Source organism: Hydra vulgaris, chromosome 09 (genome assembly GCF_038396675.1).
Source record: "Hydra vulgaris chromosome 09, alternate assembly HydraT2T_AEP".
Classification (NCBI taxonomy): Eukaryota; Metazoa; Cnidaria; class Hydrozoa; order Anthoathecata; family Hydridae; genus Hydra; species Hydra vulgaris.
Genome location: NC_088928.1, coordinates 22,309,178 through 22,331,500, shown reverse-complemented (window position 1 = coordinate 22,331,500; position 22,323 = coordinate 22,309,178). Strand labels below are relative to the sequence as shown.

The following is a 22,323-nucleotide window of genomic DNA, read 5'->3' as shown; positions in this document are numbered from 1 at the left end:
TTGTGATTCATTTAAGTTTAATTGTCCAATATTTAGTTTATGCTCAAGCTCAATTTTTATTTAACAGATCCCTAATATTGTTATAAAAAAATCTCTTTGAAAATAGATCATTTTAGTACTCAAATAAAAGGAAATTTTATATAAATCCAAAAAAAAAAATTATAAAAAAAGATATCAAAAAACTTATAGAAATTCATGTTTCTCATTTTTGATATAAAAACTGTAGTTTTTCTGCAATAGAATCCAAAAAAGGATTAACACAAAAAATAACCACACCACATTAAAAACGCTGAGTTATGATTTTTTATCTAAATAGGTTTTAAGGCACCATACTATCTATATATACATACATATATAGAGAGAAAGGATATCTTTAAAATGAGTGATTTCTTATTGTTCTTCTTGTTGGTAACCAATTATGATTAAGCTTTCCACACGAGGGCATAAATTAAACCTTAGTCGCCCATTTATTTAAACCTCATCAATTTAGTAAAATAAAAAAAGTTAAATGTTCCTTTTGCCATAAGGTTGTCTAAAAATTGAACTTGAACAATAAAGTATGTTAAAAAATTTTGCAAGTGTCCTGATATAGTACTATATGAAAATGTCTGGATAAATAAAACATATTAGAAAAAAATTCAAATAAAAAAAAACAAATTACAAATTATCAGATGAAGGTGGTCTGGGAAACTCAGTAAATAATAATAATTCAAAATTTTTAAATTTTCCATGAACTTAAGTTCAGTGTAGGGCTTTTTTGTTAAGGGCCTACTAGCGATATATATATTTTTGACAAATATAACAAACAAGGTAAGACTAAATTTTTACACAATATACAGTTGGTCAATGAAATAAATAATTCTTGATAGATTGCTTATTTCTTTGAGCATTTGAATTCTGATATTAAATTGACATGGTATTATATACTAATGTATTGCATTATAAAATTTAAATGGTAACTTTCTTATAGGATAAGAATAGTTTATATATGAGAGTGTTGTTAGGAAGTACAACATGACAAATAAACATTCCCATAGAGTATGCCTAGATGTATAATTAACTTATAGCTAATTTAATTTTTCATGAAAAATATAAGTTAAATTGGTGCTTATACGTGTATTTTTGCTTTTAATGATCATATACTAAAAATATACTAGAGTAAAGGAAACTTATTCAAAAACTGATGCCAAAAAACTAACTCATAATTAAACTTAGCTTTTATATATATATATATATATATATATATATATATATATATATATTTATATATATATATATATATTATATATATATATATATATATATATATATATATACATATATATATATATATATATTTATATAATATATATATATATATATATATATATATATATATATATATATATATATATATATATATATATATAATCTATATATATATATATATATATATATATATATATATATATATATATATATATATATATATATTTATATTTATATATATATATATACATATATATATATATATATATATATATATATATATATATATATATATATATATATACATATATATTTATAATGGAAAAATGTATGTCAAGCAAAAAAACAATAATTGAAGTTTAGAAATTTGAAAAAAGATTTATTTCTTTTAAATAAATATATAAATGATAAAAAGGCACTAGAGGCCTTTCACTATTTTCATCAGTAGTGCTATGTTTAATGCTTTATGGATAAAGCATTAAACATAGCACTACTATAAATAAATCTTTTTTCAAGTTTCAAAATTCAATTATTGTTTTTTTGCTCGGCATACCTTTTTCCATTATATTGTTTATTAACAATTTTGTAGTTATATATAAATATATATACATATATATATATATACATATATATATATATATATATATATATATATATATATATATATATATATATATATATATATATATGCATTTATATATATATATATATATATGTATATATATATACACAAAAACATACACATTTATATATATATATATATATATATATATATATATATATATATATATATATATATATATATATATATATATATATATGTATATATATATACACAAAAACATACACATTTATATATATATATATATATATATATATATATATATATATATATATATATATATATATATATATATATGTATATATCTATATTCATATATTTATACATATATCGTAAATTGGGTGTGATTTATAAATATATATATATATATATATATATATATATATATACATATATATATATATATATATATATATATATATATATATATATATATATATATATATATATATATATATATATATATGTATATATATATATATATATATATTTATATATATAAAGAATGATTAAAAAAAGTCAATGATGTTTAAACATGTGCGCTGTATTTTCAACGCACTACTATAAGAAGGTCAAGAAGTGAAACATGTTCTTTTTGCTGAAGCTAGCATGCTAACTTTTGGTATATTTTAGGATTTAGAGCTTCAAGTTAAGTGAACAGGTCAATTTTTATTCAAAGTATTCTAGAATACTATGAACAGTCTAAACAGATCTTTGGAGTGTAGGTTGATAACCCAGCCTCCGACACATACTAGCAAAAAAAATCAAGTCAATTAATGCAGTTCATGGTTTACTCTGACGCAATAATACGTATGCATTTCATCTCATTAAACATTTTCTTTGCGCCTGATAAAAATTTAAGCAAACAATTGAGAAGACTGTGAAAATAAAAAGACATAGCGGTTCGCGAGAATTAGATAACCTATAAGTTGTTTTTCAAGTTCTCTACTTTTGCAAAACACCTTGCTGCAGTAAAAGAAATGGCTTGAACATTATACCAAGCTGATCTAAAACGTGTTTTGAAAAACTCATAATGAGGGTAGACTTTAGGACAATCTTCAATCGCGTTAATATACTATAACAAGTCTATAAAATGTATTTTTATATCTTATTACTTAAAAAAAAAAAACTTAAACAACAATTAGTAAGAGGTGGCTTTTTAGTGCTTTCTATTACAGTTTTAGAAGTTTTTTAACTTTTTTTATAAAGCTACTTACTTTTTTTTAATTTGTTTTTTGAGTTTTTTAGTGAAAATAATCTAAAATTTTAAAATATAAATAAAAAGGTTCCAAATTAACCTTAGGTTCCAAATAAAATGACCTAACAAGTAGCAAATAAACACAAGTTAAAAAGTTTTCAAACTGCTTTGTTGCATTCTGGTCAAAGTAAATTATGACAAAATTTGTAACTTTTTTTATTTTATCAAATATAGAAAGCACACATGCACGCTTTGGTTGAACATCAAAATTGAGACTCTCATATATTTTAAAATCTTTTAACAGCAGAAAATAGGTTTAACACTTATAAAATAAAACAGTTATTTTAAACTTTTAAACGTTTTTTATAGGCAAATAAATATTTGTTTTAATAGGTTATTTTCAGCTTGGTTAGAATAAATTGTTTTAAATTAAAGTACAATCAGAAAACATCAGGCCCGTCTTTTAGTCATCCTTGCCCCGCCAGTGAAATATCGGTTGTGGCTTCTCCAATCTTCTCTCTCCCCCTTCCCACCTTCAATTCAAAAAAGTTCCGTACTTAGAGTTTAAGTCTTAAATACTTTCAATTGAAGTGGCAGCAAAGCTCTTGAAATGGAAGCATTTGTTTGTAAAATAAATGCCATTAATAAACTTAATAAAAAGGAATTTAGTGTCAGACACGACCCAACGCAACACATTTTCTAATATTCCTATTTACTTTGAAACTGTTTAACATAGTCACAATCATTCCTGGAATTGCAGTCATTTTAATTAACAATAAAACAGATTGAATTGTTATGTTCAGCAGATTGCTCAAGCTTACTGATTGCCTTATGAGCAACTTTCCAGTGGCAAAATCCATCTTCGCTCGCAAAAGAACTTTTACTTTTTCCGAAAAAGAAGCAAGGTTTAAAAACTTCCAATCTTAGGAAAATAAACTAGCCAATTGTGTTATTTCTTATTCTTCATTTACTAGTTTTCGAAAAAAGTCACTCTTTAAAGGCGCGTCGCAAAATTCCAGATTGAAACGGTTTCGGACCTTGAAAAATCAGAGCTGTTAACGTCTCTATTTTTTGCTGATTTGGTGTAATGAACTCAATCAGGCCATTTCTTTGACGTATCCAGTCAACAGGGTTAGTTTAAAATACTTCGACGTTCTAAACTAATTGTTTACTGCGCACACTAATAGAGTCCAAGGTAGCTTTCTCTTTATTAAATTCTTCGTTACAAATCAACGAATCCAGAGGATAGCTGCTGCAAGTGCTAGAATTCACCGCCTCATGTGAGAATGCATCAATTTGTATTTTTGCAAAAAATGTAATAAAATTTGGCAAGAACGTAACAATATTTAGATTAGCAAAAAAAGAAGTTATAAAGAAAAGGTTATATTTATTTAAAAGCTGGTAAAAACGCCATCTGAAAATGATGGCGTAAAAGGTGTTTTAGAATTTTAAAACTTTTAATGTTATATACTAAAAAATATATTTAATATTTTTTAGTATATATATATATATATGTATATATATATATACATATATATATATATATATATATATATATATATGTATATATATATATATATATATATATATATATATATATATATATATATATATATATATATATATATATATATGTATATATACATATATTTATAAAAATGGGTATGATTTTGATCATTTAGGTGACTTTGGCCCAAGTTGAATACTTTGGCAAATGGTAGAGAATTTATTTGTTGTTTAGCTTAACTTATTTATAACTTATATGTCAATATGAAAATTTTCTAACATGTTTTTAGCACCAGAATCTAAAATCCTCATTATTTTATTCTTGAAAATTTTAGGTCCATAGTAGTACTTGTTTTAAAGTAGTTAAGGTTTTGACTAAAATATGCATTATATGTTTTTGTCGTTTTCATGCACCAGACATTATGATGCATGAAAACCACAATAAATGTCTTTGAAATTTTATAAATACAAAAACCTTATAAATACATATACATTTACATATTCATATATATATATATATATATACATATGCATATATATTTATATATAAATATATATAAATATATATATATATATATATATATATATATATATATATATATATATAGATATATATATATATATATATATATATATATATATATATATATATATATATATATATATATATATATATATATATATATATATATATATTTATATATATATATATATATATATATATATATATATATATATATATATGTTTTTTAGTATACATATAAAAACAAATATATATATATGTTTTTATATGTATACTAAAAAACATATATATATATATATATATATATATATATATATATATATTTATATATATATATATATATATATATATATATATATATATATATATGTTTATTAGTATACATATAAAAATGATAGCGTAAAAACCTTTTACGCTATCATTTTCAGATGGCGTAACAAAATTTACATGCTTATTGCAAAAGTTTCGTCTGGTGTAAACAATACAGCAGGCAATTTTTTTTTTCTTCAAGCTTTATAGAAAAAAGGTTAGAAAATGATAAATTAAAAAGACTTTATAGTCTTTTTAATTTACCATGTAAATGATAAACTAAAAATTAATATAATTTACATTCTTAAATGCTGTAACAGTTTTGAAAAATGATTAACGACTTAAAAAAAATAGTATTTTAATTTGCATAATGGTCTTAAATAAAAAGTAAATGGTTTATATGTTTGTTCATACCATTGCTTTATCCATTAATTTGAGCCAAAATTCAATATCAAAAAGCAATTATTGTTAAAATTGATAAAATTGTTACCTTGAATGACATGAATGATTTTGTAGATTTTTGAGTGTTTGTTATTCCAACGATCTTCCTTCACATTCACAGAATATTGAGAGATCTGTACAAATTGTTTCCATAGCTTTTCATACAGCTTTTGGAAAGGAAGCACGTCATAAGCATATTTTAGCAAAAAGCATAGAAAGAGTTTTATGTCTAAATGTTAATAAACGTCAAATATAACACGCCATTTAGGTGAAATCAAGTTGGCTTCAAACGCAAAAAAGGCATCTACAAATAATAAAAACACAAGTGTAAAGTTCTAAAAGTAAAAAAAATTGCTACCTTCTTATTAGAAAGGTTTTGTTTTGAAAAAACATTTACTTAAAATCAAAAGTTTTATATAAGCAGTCTAGAGATTTTTTTTTTTTTCCAAACATCATATGGCAGTTTTTAAGGGTTTTCAAACCCCTCATTTTATTCCTGGAAGATATACATAAACTTATGTATTATAGATTGTAAAAATGAAAAAACTAAGTACAAATATATACAAGAATATGTTAATAAATAAATATATAATGAAGCTACTACTGCTCAAAACTTATCTTTATTTAATCAGATTTATAAATTTTTTATACAAATTTGGTCACCTTTTTAATAACTGATATTAGTAAGACAAATAAAAGGTTTTTTTTCATTAAATAAATTAATAATAATATTTTAAAAAATTTATAACATTAAATGAGAAAGTTAGCTGCTAATTGATTATTATTTTATTAATTTCACGGTACAAATCAAAACAAAACGCACCAGTTAAATAACATAATTATTTTTATGCACATTATACATATAATTGTAATTGCTTAGTAGCTAGTGTCAGTTACCTACAGATTTTTAGATATAAATGGTCACAAAATAGGGTATATTTCTTGTTCAAAGATAACGAAGCGTCCCCACTGACTCGTTTTAAAACACGCTGTTAACTATTTAATGTTACCAGGTGTAATTATTAATATTGCAATTAAAGGAGTTTCTTATCAGTTTTAATATTTTGTTTTTAAATTTAGCTATTAACCAATTCAAATTTTATTCTAATTTATAAAAAGTTTTAGCGACTAGATAAAAAGATTACGTTGTTTATATTATAAGGAAGATTAATAATTACTATTATATTATATGTTTTAAGCAAGGTTAATAATTTACTGGTTTTTATACTCTTACTAACTTACTAAAACTTATATTCATCATTAGATTCAAATATTTATCTAATAAATTTTTAGGGTTCAAAAGTTATAGTTTAAATTTTTTATTTTTCATTTTGAGGGATATTGGAACTTCATATTTACTATGTATTTACCAAGTATATATTACATATTAACACTTACATTCACCATGTATATTTAACGTTTGAAGTTGTGAACTTCTTATCTTATAACATTGAATGATATAGTATTGAATAACAGAGTTTCTTTACACTAAGGGCCAACGAATGTAAAACCATCACAAATGTCGACTAGTTTTTCGGATGCAAATCCAACGTCGATCCAATGTCATGTGTTTAGCAATGTTATTGAGAATGACACCGACAAAATTAAAAACAGTATGCACAGTTGTGTTGATTAAATGTAAGTAAAAAACATGGCAAGAGTTGGTTTTTTTACAATCTAGACCCAACACTAATTTAATCTTTATAATCCAAAATAACTCAAACTGTGTGGATCAAAGTTGAACAATTGTACACAACCTAAGGTTGCCAGTACAAAATTGAATAAATTAAATAAAATCTTCTGTGAAAATTGAAATATTAAACCAAGGCAAAACAAACATGAATAATGTCAACTAAAGGATAGAAAAGTACTTTAAGTATCGATTAAAAAAAAAATAATGTAATGTATAATAATAAGAGAAAAATACAACGTTGAATCAACCTTAATTAATAAGTTTGCCAACTTAAATTCAACGTTGTGCCAACTTGCGTTTTTTCTCGTAAGCCGTCGAGGTTGTCAATGAAATTTGCAGCATTATTCTAACGCTTTAATTAAGACTTATTTATCTTACATCTTTTTCTTCCTTCTTCATTAGTATAATTAATAATTTTGCTGTTTGCATTAATGTTTGATTGATACTCATTTATTTATTATCATAAATTGCCAAGTATAGCAAAAGTATTATTAAAGTTTAGTCTGTTAATTTGAACATTTTTTTCAAAGTTTAATCAGCTTTGAAAACTTAATCAACTTTGAAAACTTTTAAAAAAAATGTTTCTGTACTTTTTTCATCTTTTTTTATTCTAAAAAAAAAAAATTTGAAAGAGTAACTGAAAGAGAAACTGTTTATTCATTTAAAGAAACCTGTTTTTTATGTTAGCACCTTTTAGTTTGAAAAGAAAAAATATGTAATGTTATTCAAAACTTTCATTTGTTTATTTTAAGAAAGTTAATACTTTTGTTTGTTACTTTCATGATGTATCGAGCTTCTTAAAAAGTTAAGCATTAAAAATTATGTTTCAATTTTTGGGCCTTAATTGCTGGCTCCGAAACAGTGTTTATTTTTCGAGGACATTTTTAATGATCTAATTTCACCTTTGTCAAGTGTTATTTAAAAATAAGATGTTTTGATTAAAATTTCAGTTTTAAAACATAAGTTAATTCATAGTTTTAGACAATGAGTTGGCTTAAATCAGCAAACAAAGTGCTTCAACAGAATAGGAAAAAAATTAGCAACTGAAGTGCTTCAATAGAAACAACAATAAATCAGCAAAGGATTTGCTTCAATAAAATCAACCATAAATTTGCAAACAAAGTGCTTCAATAGCATGTTTAAAAAACAACATAGATGACATTAACTCTTTGAAGTTTTGAATTTCAAAAAACTTCATAACGCATATGTAAATAGTATGATTGTAACACTTTTAATATTCAAGTTTAGTGTCATAGCCTAAATTTTTCATTGAGCTGGTTTAACCATTAACAGCGGTAATAATGTCTTTTTTTTTTTAAAGTCTAGTCTATTAAACTTTTTAATACTTAAATGGCTGTAGCTGCTGGCAATATACCTTTTAGTAATCCTAAATTCTTTGTTTTAATGAATATTCAAATCTGTGTTTTTTCTGGTTTTACTTGATATGTAAGGCTAAATATGCCATCAGTTAAAATGATTATACTATATATATTAAAATAAGTAAAAGTGTTTCTAACCAGATAATTAACATTTTGATAACTTTTTTGATAATATATCTTTGAGTAAGAAATGCTGATTGAAATGAAAGAAATGAAAAATTGACCATTAGCAATGGATGTAAAACTTATTGCATTAAGAGCAGTCAATTTGCACAAAATTTTGCGTAAATATTTGAATCCAAAACAAAAAAAAGTTTTAAATTGTGATATTTATCCTCAGAACTATAGATTCAACCTCAGAGGCAGAGATTACATTTTAGAATGTCAGTTTTATGTTTTACGCTTTATATATAAAAAAACAAAAATTAAAAAAAAATTAATCATTAGGAAAAACGAATAAAAAATCAAAAGATAAAAAAAAGCAAATCTAAAAATAAAAAAAAAAAATTAAAAAGAAAAACAACTTGACTTTTTTTTTTTTTAAATCAATAGATATATAATAGGTAACAAAAAACAACATAAGATAATATGAATATACTTAAAAAAAAAAGTTATAAAAATAGTGAAAATATTTAATGTAAAGAAAAAAAAATTGTGCGGTGTGAGGCAAAATTCTGATAACACCACACACTTGAGAAAACATTTAAATTTTTAATTTTTAACTTTTTTTTAATTTTTTTTTTATCACATTTTTATTTAGGAAACTACATTTACGTTTATACATTTTTTGCAACAAAAGAATTTAGTTCCACCTACATATTTCTTTGCCCAACCGTTCCCAACACATCGAATTTTTGCATTGCAACAATTCTGTACTCTACACTTTTTACATTTTGCAACTTTTAATCTTTTGGCTGCTGGAACTTGTTCTTCATTATATTTTGTTGAGGTTACTCAGCATTGTTATGCTCAGGCATTTGAGTACTTGGCATAGAGAGTCTACGCTTTAGGTTGAGTTTAGCAACTTTCACAGCTTCCTTTATAGCTTTTTCTTCATCTTTTTTTTTAAGGGACTCGATCACATTTTCTTCTTTAATACATTTTCCGCCAAGTTTTGACATGTTGCACTGCTTCGATTTCTTAACTAGCAATTGATTTCTTGCTTGAAAAAACTGCTTCAACTCTATCTCGATACTGTTTTTGCAACGCTCAACACATGCTTGATACCTATCAAAACTTTAGGCTGGTGTAGTTGAGAAAAATGGTAATCGGTGTGTAGTTGGAGTTTGTGCTGTGGCGTCTGTTGGTATGATGAAGCTGTGTCTGAGCAAGATGGTGTAGGTGCTGTGTAGGCTGCTAAAGTTGATGAAGGTTACTTAAATTTTTGTGTGATTGCTAATGCGTTATAATTTATGATGTTTTTATTAAGTGGAAATAAACCAGTGTACTGGAAATCAGCGATTGCATGCAAGCGTGTAAAACATTTACCACTCTCGCACCGCAGTTTGAGCAACGGTGGAAAATTTTGTTTATCTAAGTTCTTACATTTTTGAGTCATTTTAATACTTTGTAAGAATTTCTTTCTATACTTGTTTGACATGACAATAGTCACCTCTATCCAATGGTTGTAGAATATGTGAAGAATGCTCTGGTAGACAAATCAAGATTATATTGTGTTTTTTGCACAGCAATACCGCTTCCAAAGCTATGTGTAATATCATTTAAAAGGACCGTTGTTGTAACTGAGCCATAAAAGCCTTTGTTGTTGTTATTTGTGCGATCTTTTAGCATTGCCACTAGAACGCCATGTGTGAATGCAGCTTTTCTCAGAGATGTTTTATTTTCTTTAATATCAGTTAATGCGGCTAGTATATTGTTTTCCAAGTATGCTTTTGTTTTTTTAGTTGACATATTAAAGTGAGTGAGTTAAATTGAATTGAGTGAGTGATGATTATATTGAGAAATAATATAATAATTGGTTTTCAATAAGTAAGGTATGATTATATTAACAAATAACATTATAGTTCATTTTTGATTTAACCATAATTAACACTAAGTTGATTAGATAAATATAAACGCTTAGTCACTTGCGAAAAACTAAACTAAGTAATTAATCGAGTGTGCTGTTTCTTCAGAAAAAAGAGTTTTTTTTTACTTTCTTGACTTTTCATTTAGCTTTTTGTTCTAGATGCATAAAAATTATACTATCAGAATTAAAATTAAATTTCCAACAAGATAGTGCTAAAACTATTTTTATATCAGGTTCGGTTCAAGCGCTATTTTGTTTCCAACGATAAAAAATATATATAAAATTTTGACTCGTTAAAGTTGTATAAAAAATGAATAAAATAGAGTTGAATCAGGATATAATTTTATCAAATCGAATAGAGGAAATAGTTCTGTGTTTAAATCTGTTTTAAGTATTTCATAGCCATATTTGTTTAGCTTTTATTTGATAATTACGATCAATGTGCGAAATGATACGGTGTGCGGTTTGACCCGCTTTTACTCTATAAGTTTCAATGAAAAAAAATAGAAAGGGAAAAACTTTAATTTTTTAATATTAAAGTAATATGTTTTTGGTTATGCTTTCTCAATTGTTATTTTTTTCTGGATTAATAGAAATCAAAAAATACTTTATAATGTTGCTGTTTTTTATTAGTTAAGTTGTTGTTGTGTTAACATTTTAATAAATAATATGTATATATATATAAATATATATATATATATATATATATATATATATATATGTATATATATATATATATATATATATATATATATATATATATATATATATATATATATATATATATATCTATATATATATATATATATATATATATATATATATATATATATATATATACATATATATATATATTAAGGGTTATATTTATTAGTATTTGTAAACATCCGCATAAAATTACTTTAATATACATTTGACTGGCTATTTTATTTTTAAAGTGGCTGGTAATGGTGCACGTTGTTGAGGAGTTTTTTATGCAATTTTGCATTTAACATTTTAATTGTTGCAGCTCTTAAGAAAAATAAAAATAGCTTTAAAATTTAGATCTAAGGTGTGCTAACGACATTTTAAGTTGCCCTTTTTTACTTTAAAATTTAAATTCGTTTTATTTTTATTTTCCTATCGTAAAAATTTAAATCTGATTTTTTTTAAACCTAAACGAACAGTTACCAAACGTAAACAAACTACTATTTGTTTAAGTTTCAATGAAGAAAAACTGATACTATCTGAATGGCAAGGACGCTGCCATCGATATTTTGTTATATTCTTAGAGCTGCCAGATAAACACAGCACATTTAGACCAAAAAAGATTAATTTTATTAACGATAAATGATAGTAGTAAGTATATGAGACAAATGGACAAAATGAGTAAAGAAAGTAAAATGTTTTACATTAAATTATTAAAATTATATAGATATGTCATTATTTATAACAATAGGCTTCTAAGGTTTTTTATAAAAAAATGAGTAAAGGAACATATCGAAATTCACTTTCTCCATAAACAAATCATTAAAAAAAGTTCAAAAACTAGAGTTCAGGTAGAGATCCTTTAGGTATTTCACATGAAAGATCCAACAGTTTATGTATCTCATATGATACATTCAACAGTTTATGAGAATGATTAACAAAGTCTGATAAATATGTTTTTGAAACCAAAGAGCTTTTTACAAAGTAAATAGTTTAATGGAAGGTGATAATAAACTCTGTTAAAAACAATAGCTTAGTTTCTTCTTAAAACATTTGTTGAACATTTTTCTATTGCTAGTTATAATATTTTTATAAAATGTAATTATAATTTAAATACAATGAACTAGTAATAATATCTTCGAAATCGTTAAAACTCAGATTTAATTTAATTTAAATATTTTATAATTAAAATAAAATAAATATGTATTTTTTTTTTCTTAAATGAAAAGATGATAATTTTTTTTTTTCGCTATCAACCAACAGTTTGTATTCATTATTTTAATATTTGCAGATGTAAATCTTTATTTTAACCGCAGTATTCATATTTATGCATTTGCATTCTAAAAGTTATTTGTATAAATATAAAAAACTTGCACATAATTCTTTCTGCGAGGTTGCATAATGTACAATAATGGTTTCATTTTAAATAGTTATGATTTAACTTAAATAGCTAATAAATACTAGAAATTTTAGGTAGATTTCTTCATTTGAATTGTGCAAAAAATTTAAATCTCCTGGAACATTTATGCCTATCATCATATTTTTATTAAAGTCGTAAACTTTTTCAATTAAATATTAAATTTTTAAAACTACTAAAATAGATATATGCAAATATCAAAAGAAAAGTTAGATGCCAAGTTTAAAATTGTCACTCTTTTTGCTCCCTTCTTTAATAAAAACGGCTTTACCCATACCATAATGGCTGTACCTTTTTAAGCAAAAAAGCTGTGATTAAGTTTAAATAATTTTAAAAAAGATTATAATCTGATAATTAATATATATTTTAGACCTAAACTTGTTAAATTTGGGCTTTTTCAATTAAAAAGACTGAGATTTATTTATTTTCTTGTACGAATTTGAGTTTGTAAACTATAATATTAATTACATTCTGAAGTGTATACCTCCTTATACAACAAACACGAGGAAACATCAAAGCACTCCGAAGTACGTCACAAAGGCATGCTTAGAGTCTAGTGTTGAGTAGACATTAATTCTAATTTAATTTCAAACATTCTAAATATAAAATAAAGTTTTTATTTACATTTACATTAAATTATTATTTTCATCTGTTCAAATCAAAAACCAACTCATTAAAAAATAACTCGCTGAATTGAGTTCGGAACCTAGGGCCGTGGATTTACCTGTAGATGACCGAATATTTTTTTATTAGTTCAATATTAATTTTTTTTTTAGTTCTTATATGACTATTATATGCATTTTAAATGCTACTAAGGAAGTCGGAGTTGGACCGGAGATCTTAAATTTAATTTAAATTTAGTTATTAGAACTGGAGCTGGAGTCGAAGATAAACCTTTAATTTAAAAAGCTATAAGAAATATAACAAAAAAAAAATTTAGAGTTTTCAACAAAGATTTTTAACTCTAAAGTTGTTAACAATTTTTTTAAAAGGTTTTAGTTTAACTTTTTATTATTAAATTTATAAAATTTTCTTAAGTCCTAACTCTCAAGTTTGATGAAAAGCTCTGCGCTCTAATATTTGATCTCTGTCATTACTTCCAATTTTTAAATTATCAGAGATAAAGTTGGAGCCAATTGTGTAAATCATAAAAACTTGATAAAAAATGCAATAAATGTTGAAAAGTTGAAAAAAAAAGCCCCATACGCTTTATATTTATCAAATAAAGTCAAGTTTTTAAATGCTCTGTGCAAATTAACAATTATTAGGTGATTTTAACACAAACTTCAGATTTCAAACATATGTTTGAAATTATACTAGTTTTTTCTAAATAATTTTTCTAAATAAAAGGTATAATGATCTGACAGAACCAATTTTAACCGAATTCAATTTTGATTGGGCTTAGTATTTATCATAACTTAATTATATAATTTGTCAGTTATTAAGACTCAAAAACAGATATTGCCACAGCGGTTTGAAGTATATAATTAGTCAATTGATAAAAAGAAAGGGGAATTTTTACTATTTTTTGTAAATGTGAAGCAAGAAATACATATCATTTTCAGGGTCGTGGCCTATGCGTGTGTTTAGATTTAGATGCTGTTCTTAGGCTAAAACTTTAAAATTCTCATATTTAAACAAACCATATATTTAAATTCTAATAATTATAACTTCAATTAAATTATAAATGAAAATTATAACTTCAACTTAACATTTCAAACTTGCAACAAAACAATACTTATTTTGATTTAATGCAAAGAAATAACGTTTAAAAACGTTTCTTAATCCTCGCTATTAAACGTTATAAACATTGACGCAATAACTTATTAACTTTCTATATTCTTAAAAATAAGTATTATCATACTATTTCATAGCATTATATCAACATTTGAATTAAAGAGGCTATTCAGCGTAGTTAAGGAGATCCGAAGAAAAATAAAGCGTTTAGGCCCATTCATTTTCAAAAACTGCCGTTTTATTTTGTTTGCGTTTTGATTAGTTTATTTTTCTAAAATGTCACGAAGCTCGTTGTTTTATTTTGTTAACAAATATTTAGTGATTTTATTATCTACGAGTTTCAAGTGTTAGCTTAATACTATGGGGCGGAAGTTATATAAAAACTGAAACGTTTCTGTTTAGTAATTTATTTAAACGACTATAAAGAGATTATGAAAGTAAATTGCTATGAGCGAAAACTAATGTGAAAACTTCGATTTTAACGTTTTTACTATTTGCGGGAAGATAAAATAAGAGGTTTTTAGTCATTTATTGAATATTTTGATGCCGTAACAAGAAGACTTCTTACTATCAAATAAAAAAAACCTTTTTGGAATGTAAATACGTAACATATTTGTCTCAGCTGTTTTAATGACGCTGCCCCGTCGCGTTTTATGTATTTTAGTGGTAGTTTTGTTTTGCTCGATGGTTTAGTTAAATAAAGATTTTTGAAAAAATAATAAATTCTACTTTTTAAAAATATATAACAGTAATAATCAAAAATAAGCAGAAAAAACAACAAATTAACGTTTAAAAATGTAAATTTTTGTTTTTATTTTTAATTTAAGAAACCAAATCGTACGGATCTCTCCTTATTTACGCTGAGTAGATGATAAGATATCAGCTTCGGTTTAAAAATCTTTAACTTGATGTTTTTATGTTGTAAAAATATTGCAAAGATTATTTCGAATGAAAAAAAAATAAACAGTAATTGTCCTTTGTGATTTTAGTAAACAGTAATTGTCTTTAATTATTTTTTTTTTTTTTTTTTAGTAAAACATTAATCGTCCTATTATGACATTTTATTAATTACACAGGTCAACAAAAAAAAAAATTTTTCTGGTGCCTAGCAAACAATATGTTTTTTGTATAGCATTTCTCATTTTGATTTCAAATATGCAACTCTTTTTTTACCATCACGTCAAGTTGTAAAGATATTTAGCTTTAAATCTTAAGTATTTAGGGTAAAGTCCCTAATATTGTCGAAAAAAAAGTTATTCAAAAGTAAGTCAACCTGGGTCTCAAAAGAAGCGTATTTTCATAGAGATTTTAAAAATGTTATTCATTTGTAATAAAAATAAATATTTTTTGTATTATTGCTGAATAACATTCTGTTAAAATTTTTGTAAGAATCTTTAGCATTTTTTCAGATAATTTTTTTGTTTATAAACTTAAAGGAAAAATATTTATGTTTTCTAAAATCTCTATGAAAATACGCTTCTTTTGAGACCCAGGTTGACATACTTTTGAATAACTTTTTTTTCGACAATATTAGGGACTTTACCCTAAATACTTAAGATTTGAACCTAAATATCTTTACAACTTGACGTGATGGTAAAAATAGAGTTGAATATTTGAAATCAAAATGAGAAATCCTATACAAAAAACAAGTTGTTTGCTCGGCATCAGAAAAAAAAATTTTTTTTTGTTGACCTGTGTTATAAATTGTAACTTACGTCAGTTGAAAACTAAAAAAATGAAACTACGACAAACAGTTACAAATATTAATATGCTGAAATATTATTAATATATCCTAATACTTAGATATACATCTTTATGCATTGTATGCAGTTACTTATTTATTTTATTATTATTCTTTGTGGTAAACAGATATATTTTTCTATTGTTAATTTTAATTGTATGTGTTGTATGTATTTATCTTATAACCAATGAATTTACATGTTTTTTAATTTTTGAATTATTTACTTATTCTAAAGTATAATTGAAGGTTTTAAAGTTTTTTTTAATTTTAAATTTTTTCTTTTTATTTCAGTACTTTGTTCTACACTGCTGTCGTAATTTTAGAGGGATGTTGTTAAGCATTTATTGATTCTTAGGTATAGTGGGACAAATAAATCAAATATATTTGATTTATTAGTCCCATATAGAAAAAAGAAATATAAACAATTTTGAGTTTAGAAAATATACTTTGATTCCTTCGAAGCTATAGCGCAATGTTTAGTGCGCTGGTTTTAAAAACACTTAGTCACAGATTTTTTACCTAATCTGGTCAGTCAAGTGATAACAGCGAGGAAGACGACAAAAACAACCTCATTAAATGCTTTTTCTTGGAATTTTTGAGCATATATTAACGTAAAACAAAAAAACAAAAAAAAATAGAACCAAGAATCGAGATGGCAAAAAAATAGAACCAAGAACCGAGATGGCAAGGTAGAACGCGTGAGCATCCTCCTGGTTAAATGCTCCTACGTGCTGCTCTTTTATAAGACCGATAGATCTTCTTGGTTACTACGTTAAATTACAAATTTACAAATTTAATAATATTTTTCTTTTTTCATTATAACTAATTGTTAAACTTATAATTTCTCTGTATTATTTTATATTATATTTTTATTGTAATTTTTATATGGTTCTGGAGACTAGATCGAGTATGATCTTCTTCCATTTTCAAATTTAAATTTTTATATTACACGAAATGTAAATAATGTGAATAATGTAAAAGCAAAAATAATTGTATAACTTTTCTTAATATTTATTCATCTGAAATTCAAGGATTTATATTTTAAATAAAACAGTTTATAAAAAATGATCACTTTTAAATTTTTAATGTAAATAACTTCACGCCAAGTTTTTATTTATTTTAACTTTGAAGTCTAATATAAAATCTATACTCTTGTTCAGAGAACCACTGATCATAAATGATACCCATAGGAAGTTAAGTAGAATCCCCATTTAAAGCAACATTACATTTTTTAAACTCAGGTAATTAGCAAATCTTCGATTTGTTGCTGTCGATATTTTGTAATCTTATCATTTGTCACAATATGCTTGCATTAATCTGTCATATAAATATTGCATTTCTTAATGCTCAAATAGTTAGGGGGAATCTGTTGTACCTTGGAGGAAGTTGTACCTTTGGTCACTCTACTTTGTTGGCTTACTAATATTGTTTAGAAAAACGTGAAGTGTCATTTGAAATAATAGTTCATGACAACTCTTCTTACCGTAAAACATCATACTTGGGATAGATGGTATCAATCCACAAGTAATTATAAGTTTTGGCTCTTAAAAAGTAAATCTTTGTGTTAATCTTATTCTGATTTTAAAACAGTGATAAATTGTTGTTTGATTCATCAACGATATTATAAACATTAACCAACATCATTTTTTTTGTTATAGAAAAGTTTGGATGATTACGTGTGACTAAAATGGGGATTAAGAATATAATTGAATTAAGACGATAATTGAAACCCATCACGTGTACCTTTGACCAGACTAAGACGTTTTACCTTTGACCGACAAAAACTGTTTCCTCGGTAGTTTGCGGACTTTATTGCGGACTTTATTGCGGACGGCAAATTTAAAAAATTTATTATATAATTTGTTAAGTGTCTTTGCTTTATTGCTTTTAATGCAAAACTGTTTCTAGTATATGGTAATGAAATAATTCCATTGAATTTTAATGCAATTCACTTTTTATTCTTAGACCACAACTATACTTAATAATCAATTTTGTTAATTTGGACAGCTAAAGCGATATTATTATCAAGTTTTTTTTATTACCTAATTTCAGCACAACAACAGGGAATTAAATGTATAAAAATAGTTAGTTAATTCTGTTAATATATTTTAGCTTTAAAATCCGAAGGAGCAAGATTGGTATTACTCGCAAACAGATTTTTGAAACGGATATGCTTAATGCAGTGAATTTTGTGTTTTAACAAAAATCGTGTTTAAGTAAAGCTGCAAGACATTGCAACATTAAAAAATTAACTTTGATATATCATTTTAAGCAGTTTAAAAAAACTGGTAGTTACAAATATTTATATTCAAATACCACACCAAAAAAATATTCTCAACAGAAGAAGAATTATTTTTGGTAACTACTTAGCAGATGCTGCAAATATGCATTATGGACTTACATTAAAGCAGATAAGGTCCTTTGCATATGAGTATGCTTTAGCAAACCATAAAAAAATTGAAACTTCATGGATAAAAAATAAATGTGCAGGTGAACAATGGCTGCGAGATTTTCGCAAAAGGTATAATAACAAGCTATCTCTACGTAAACCACAACCTACAAGGCTTGGTAGATCTTCTGCATTCAATAGAGAAATTGTAAGAATTGTATAAAAAAATTACAAAAATGTTTTAGAAAGTTATTATTTTGACCCATCAAATACTTGGAATTGTGATGAAACAGGATTTACCACAGTCCACTTACCACCAATAATTTTAGCTCCAAAAGGTAAAAAAAAAATAAGGAGCATGACTATTGCTGAATGAGGTAATAATGTAACAATGATTGCAGCCATTAATACTTCTGGAAATAGCATCCCACCATTACTTGTGTTTCCACGTGCTAAATTCAAAGACTGCATGTTAAATTTTTCTCCTCCTGGAAGTGTAGGAGCAGCTAATAAGTCTGGATGGTCAAATAAAGTCATTTTTGTGCAATTTCTTGAATTTTTTATTAGTAATGTGCGACCATCAATTGAAAAATCTGTTCTTTTATTAATGGATAATCATGAGAGTCATGTAAACATTTTCTGTTATTGAGTTAGCAAAAAAATCAGGCATTGTTTTAATGACATTTCATCCTCACATAACCCATAAAATGCAAACTCTCGATCGTGGTGATTTTACCATTTAAAACTTTTTATAACAATGTCATGAATAACTGGATGATATCACCAGGCAATGCTGGTAAATCAGTTACAATATATGATATATCTTAACTTGTTGGTCAAGCTTATCCTCATGCTTTTGTACCAAATAATATTATAAACAGTTTTAAAAGTACTGGATCTTATCCATTTAATGAAAATATTTTTACTGATATTGAATTTTTAACTGCAAATGTTACTGGTAGGCCAATAGAGAATACAAAAGCTTGTATTTCTGATGAAAGTATTGATGTTAAAACTGCTCCATCCAGTTTACCATCAACATCATCTATTGTTTTAGAGGAAATCCCTCCTGTGAGTTTACCATCAAAGTCATTTATTGTTTCACCTGAGATAATACAACATGATCCTAAAGCCAAATTAAGAAAAACAAATACTTCAAAAAGACGTAAGGGAAAATCATGCATTTTAACTGATACACCTGAAATTAAAGTTATTCTAGATTTAAAATCTAATAACCAACATTTTAAAGAGTCCTTTCAAGCAAAAGAAAAAAATTGGCAAAACATATTATTTTTAGTCAGTCTGACATTTGCTTAAATAATAAAAGCTCCGATAAAATTGATTTTAGAGTAAATATACTTGATGATAAAAATGAAATTGTTTCTGGAAAATTTTTAATTGTCAAATTGACTGGAAAGAAATACTCTAAACTTTATGTAGCAGAAGTTATAGAAGTTGTTGATATAGTTTACAAAACTAAGTATCTTACGATATCAGGAGACTTTTGTAACAAATTTATAAGAGAAAATGACAATCTTTATGATGTGGAACTTGAGGATATTATTATGAAACTTCCACCACCAAGTATTGGTCACGGTTGATCTAAACGTCAGTATCTTATGTTTGATGTTGATCTGACTATTTGTAATAATTAATATATTATATTCTTTTATTTTTGTATTTTTTGTTGTCATCATTAAAATATTTCCTATAAAAAGCGTTATGATCATACGTAAATGAATATTGACCGCCAGCTAAAATAAGTTATAAAAATATATTTTTGCTCTTTTCTTATTTAAAATAATAAAAATAACTGTATATATTAGACAACATGTTTTGTACAATTATGCATCTAACTAAAGAAAATATGTGACTTTATCTAAATAGTTATGAAAATTGAATTTATTTGAAAAAATTAGTAACACTATTAGTAATACTGAGTGAGTATCGTAACTTCGCTTCACAAGTCTTTTTAAGATTGTAAGGATTGATTTTTCTAATTTTTTTTTAAACAATTAGGATTAATTACAAAATAATTAGATTTTTTTTTTTTTATTGATATAAGGTAGGCCAGAAGTTGCTATATATTATATAATAAGCTAAAATATTAAAGAGGTTCAAACATTGCATGATTTTTTAATAATAACATTTTGGTCAAAGGAACAGCGCGCATCGTTCAAAGGTACAACGTACGTATTGTGCGTTTGACCAATAGACTTCTTTTTTTTAAATGCGGGAAAAAAATACTTCTTGATCGAATGAAAAAAAGTCCTAAGTAAAATTTTTGGGAAAAATAGGACAGAATATTATATAGTTTAAATGATTTAATTCTACTCAATAGACTACGCAAAAAACGCCTTAAAGCAAAAAGTGGTCAAAGGTACAACAAGTTCCCCTACTCGTACATAATAACGGAGTATATAACCAAATTTCTTTAACTCGATTTATTTAAAAACAGAGAATAAAACCTAATTTTTGTGCTCGTGTAGATGAATAGTAAGCGTAACGTAAACAATAATTAAAAAAATAATAAAAAGCTAGAAAACAAAGTAGAAGTTTCTCGAGCTATTTTAACATTGGTCGACCGGTGTTAAATTAGCTCGAGAAACTATTTTTTAATTTTCTAGCTTTATAATATATATATATTTTTTTAATTATTGTATATGTTACGCTTAGTATTCACCTACACTTGCCTAAAAATTAGGTGTTATTCTCTGTTCTTATATAAATAGAGTAAAAGATTTACTGTTTTATCTGTTCTTATATGGAGAGAGTAAATTCGGTTATATTCTCCGTTATTAAATACGAGTAATAATTTTATACAATTAATTACGTTATTAAATACAAGTAATTATTTTTTAAATACGAATAATTACACAGGTCAACAGCATTTTTGGGGCCAAAGATATTTCAACGAATTTAGGGTAACTTTGGGGTGCTGATTTTGAATATGTTATCAGTTTTGCCAGATTGGCTCAAGTTTTTGAGATTTTTTGTGAAATGTGTAAAAAAAATTTGCTACACGCGCATTAACTTTATTGATATTGTCATGAATACAATAAATTCAACAAAGTAAATGTTGATTTTAGTTTATTTTAACTAGTTTTAGAAAGTAATCTTCAAAAATGAACAAGACATAAAAGATAGGAGACATTTATTCGCTGGAAAAGTGCTTTTTATATGATTTTCTTCTATGTGAGCTATTCGGGCAGTCACGCTGTAGATTCCAGCAGTAATCAGCCATCATATGTCTGTCCCATCTGCCTTGGTACCTTTCCTCCATCACCATAATATCCTGATGAAATCTCTCCCCTTGTTCTTCGCTAAAATCTCCAAGGTTTTTTGGAAATTTATCCAAGTGACTGTGAAGATAATGCAATTTAATGCTCATGTGTACACCCAGA

At 25.1% G+C, this 22,323-nt stretch overlaps 1 long non-coding RNA gene and 1 other non-coding gene across 4 annotated transcripts in view; one reads left to right on the top strand and one right to left on the bottom strand.

Annotated features, from left to right (window-relative positions):
• The window catches only part of LOC101241768 (uncharacterized), a 38,254-nt gene that overhangs the window by 12,969 nt on the left and 2,962 nt on the right, over window positions 1-22,323 (bottom strand). The window contains exons 1-3 of one of the 3 annotated variants that reach the window (XR_010640716.1): window positions 7,789-8,004; window positions 7,246-7,699; window positions 5,897-6,151 (exon numbers count right to left, since the gene is read on the bottom strand). This is a non-coding gene — a transcript (uncharacterized LOC101241768). Of the gene's footprint in view, window positions 1-5,896; window positions 6,152-7,245; window positions 8,005-22,323 lie in introns of those variants that run through there. The other 2 variants (XR_010640715.1, XR_010640717.1) reach the window with 2 other exon arrangements.
• On the top strand, window positions 8,677-17,115 carry LOC136084646 (uncharacterized). The gene is made up of 2 exons (XR_010640718.1): window positions 8,677-8,835; window positions 16,822-17,115. It is a non-coding gene; the product is annotated as an uncharacterized LOC136084646 (long non-coding RNA).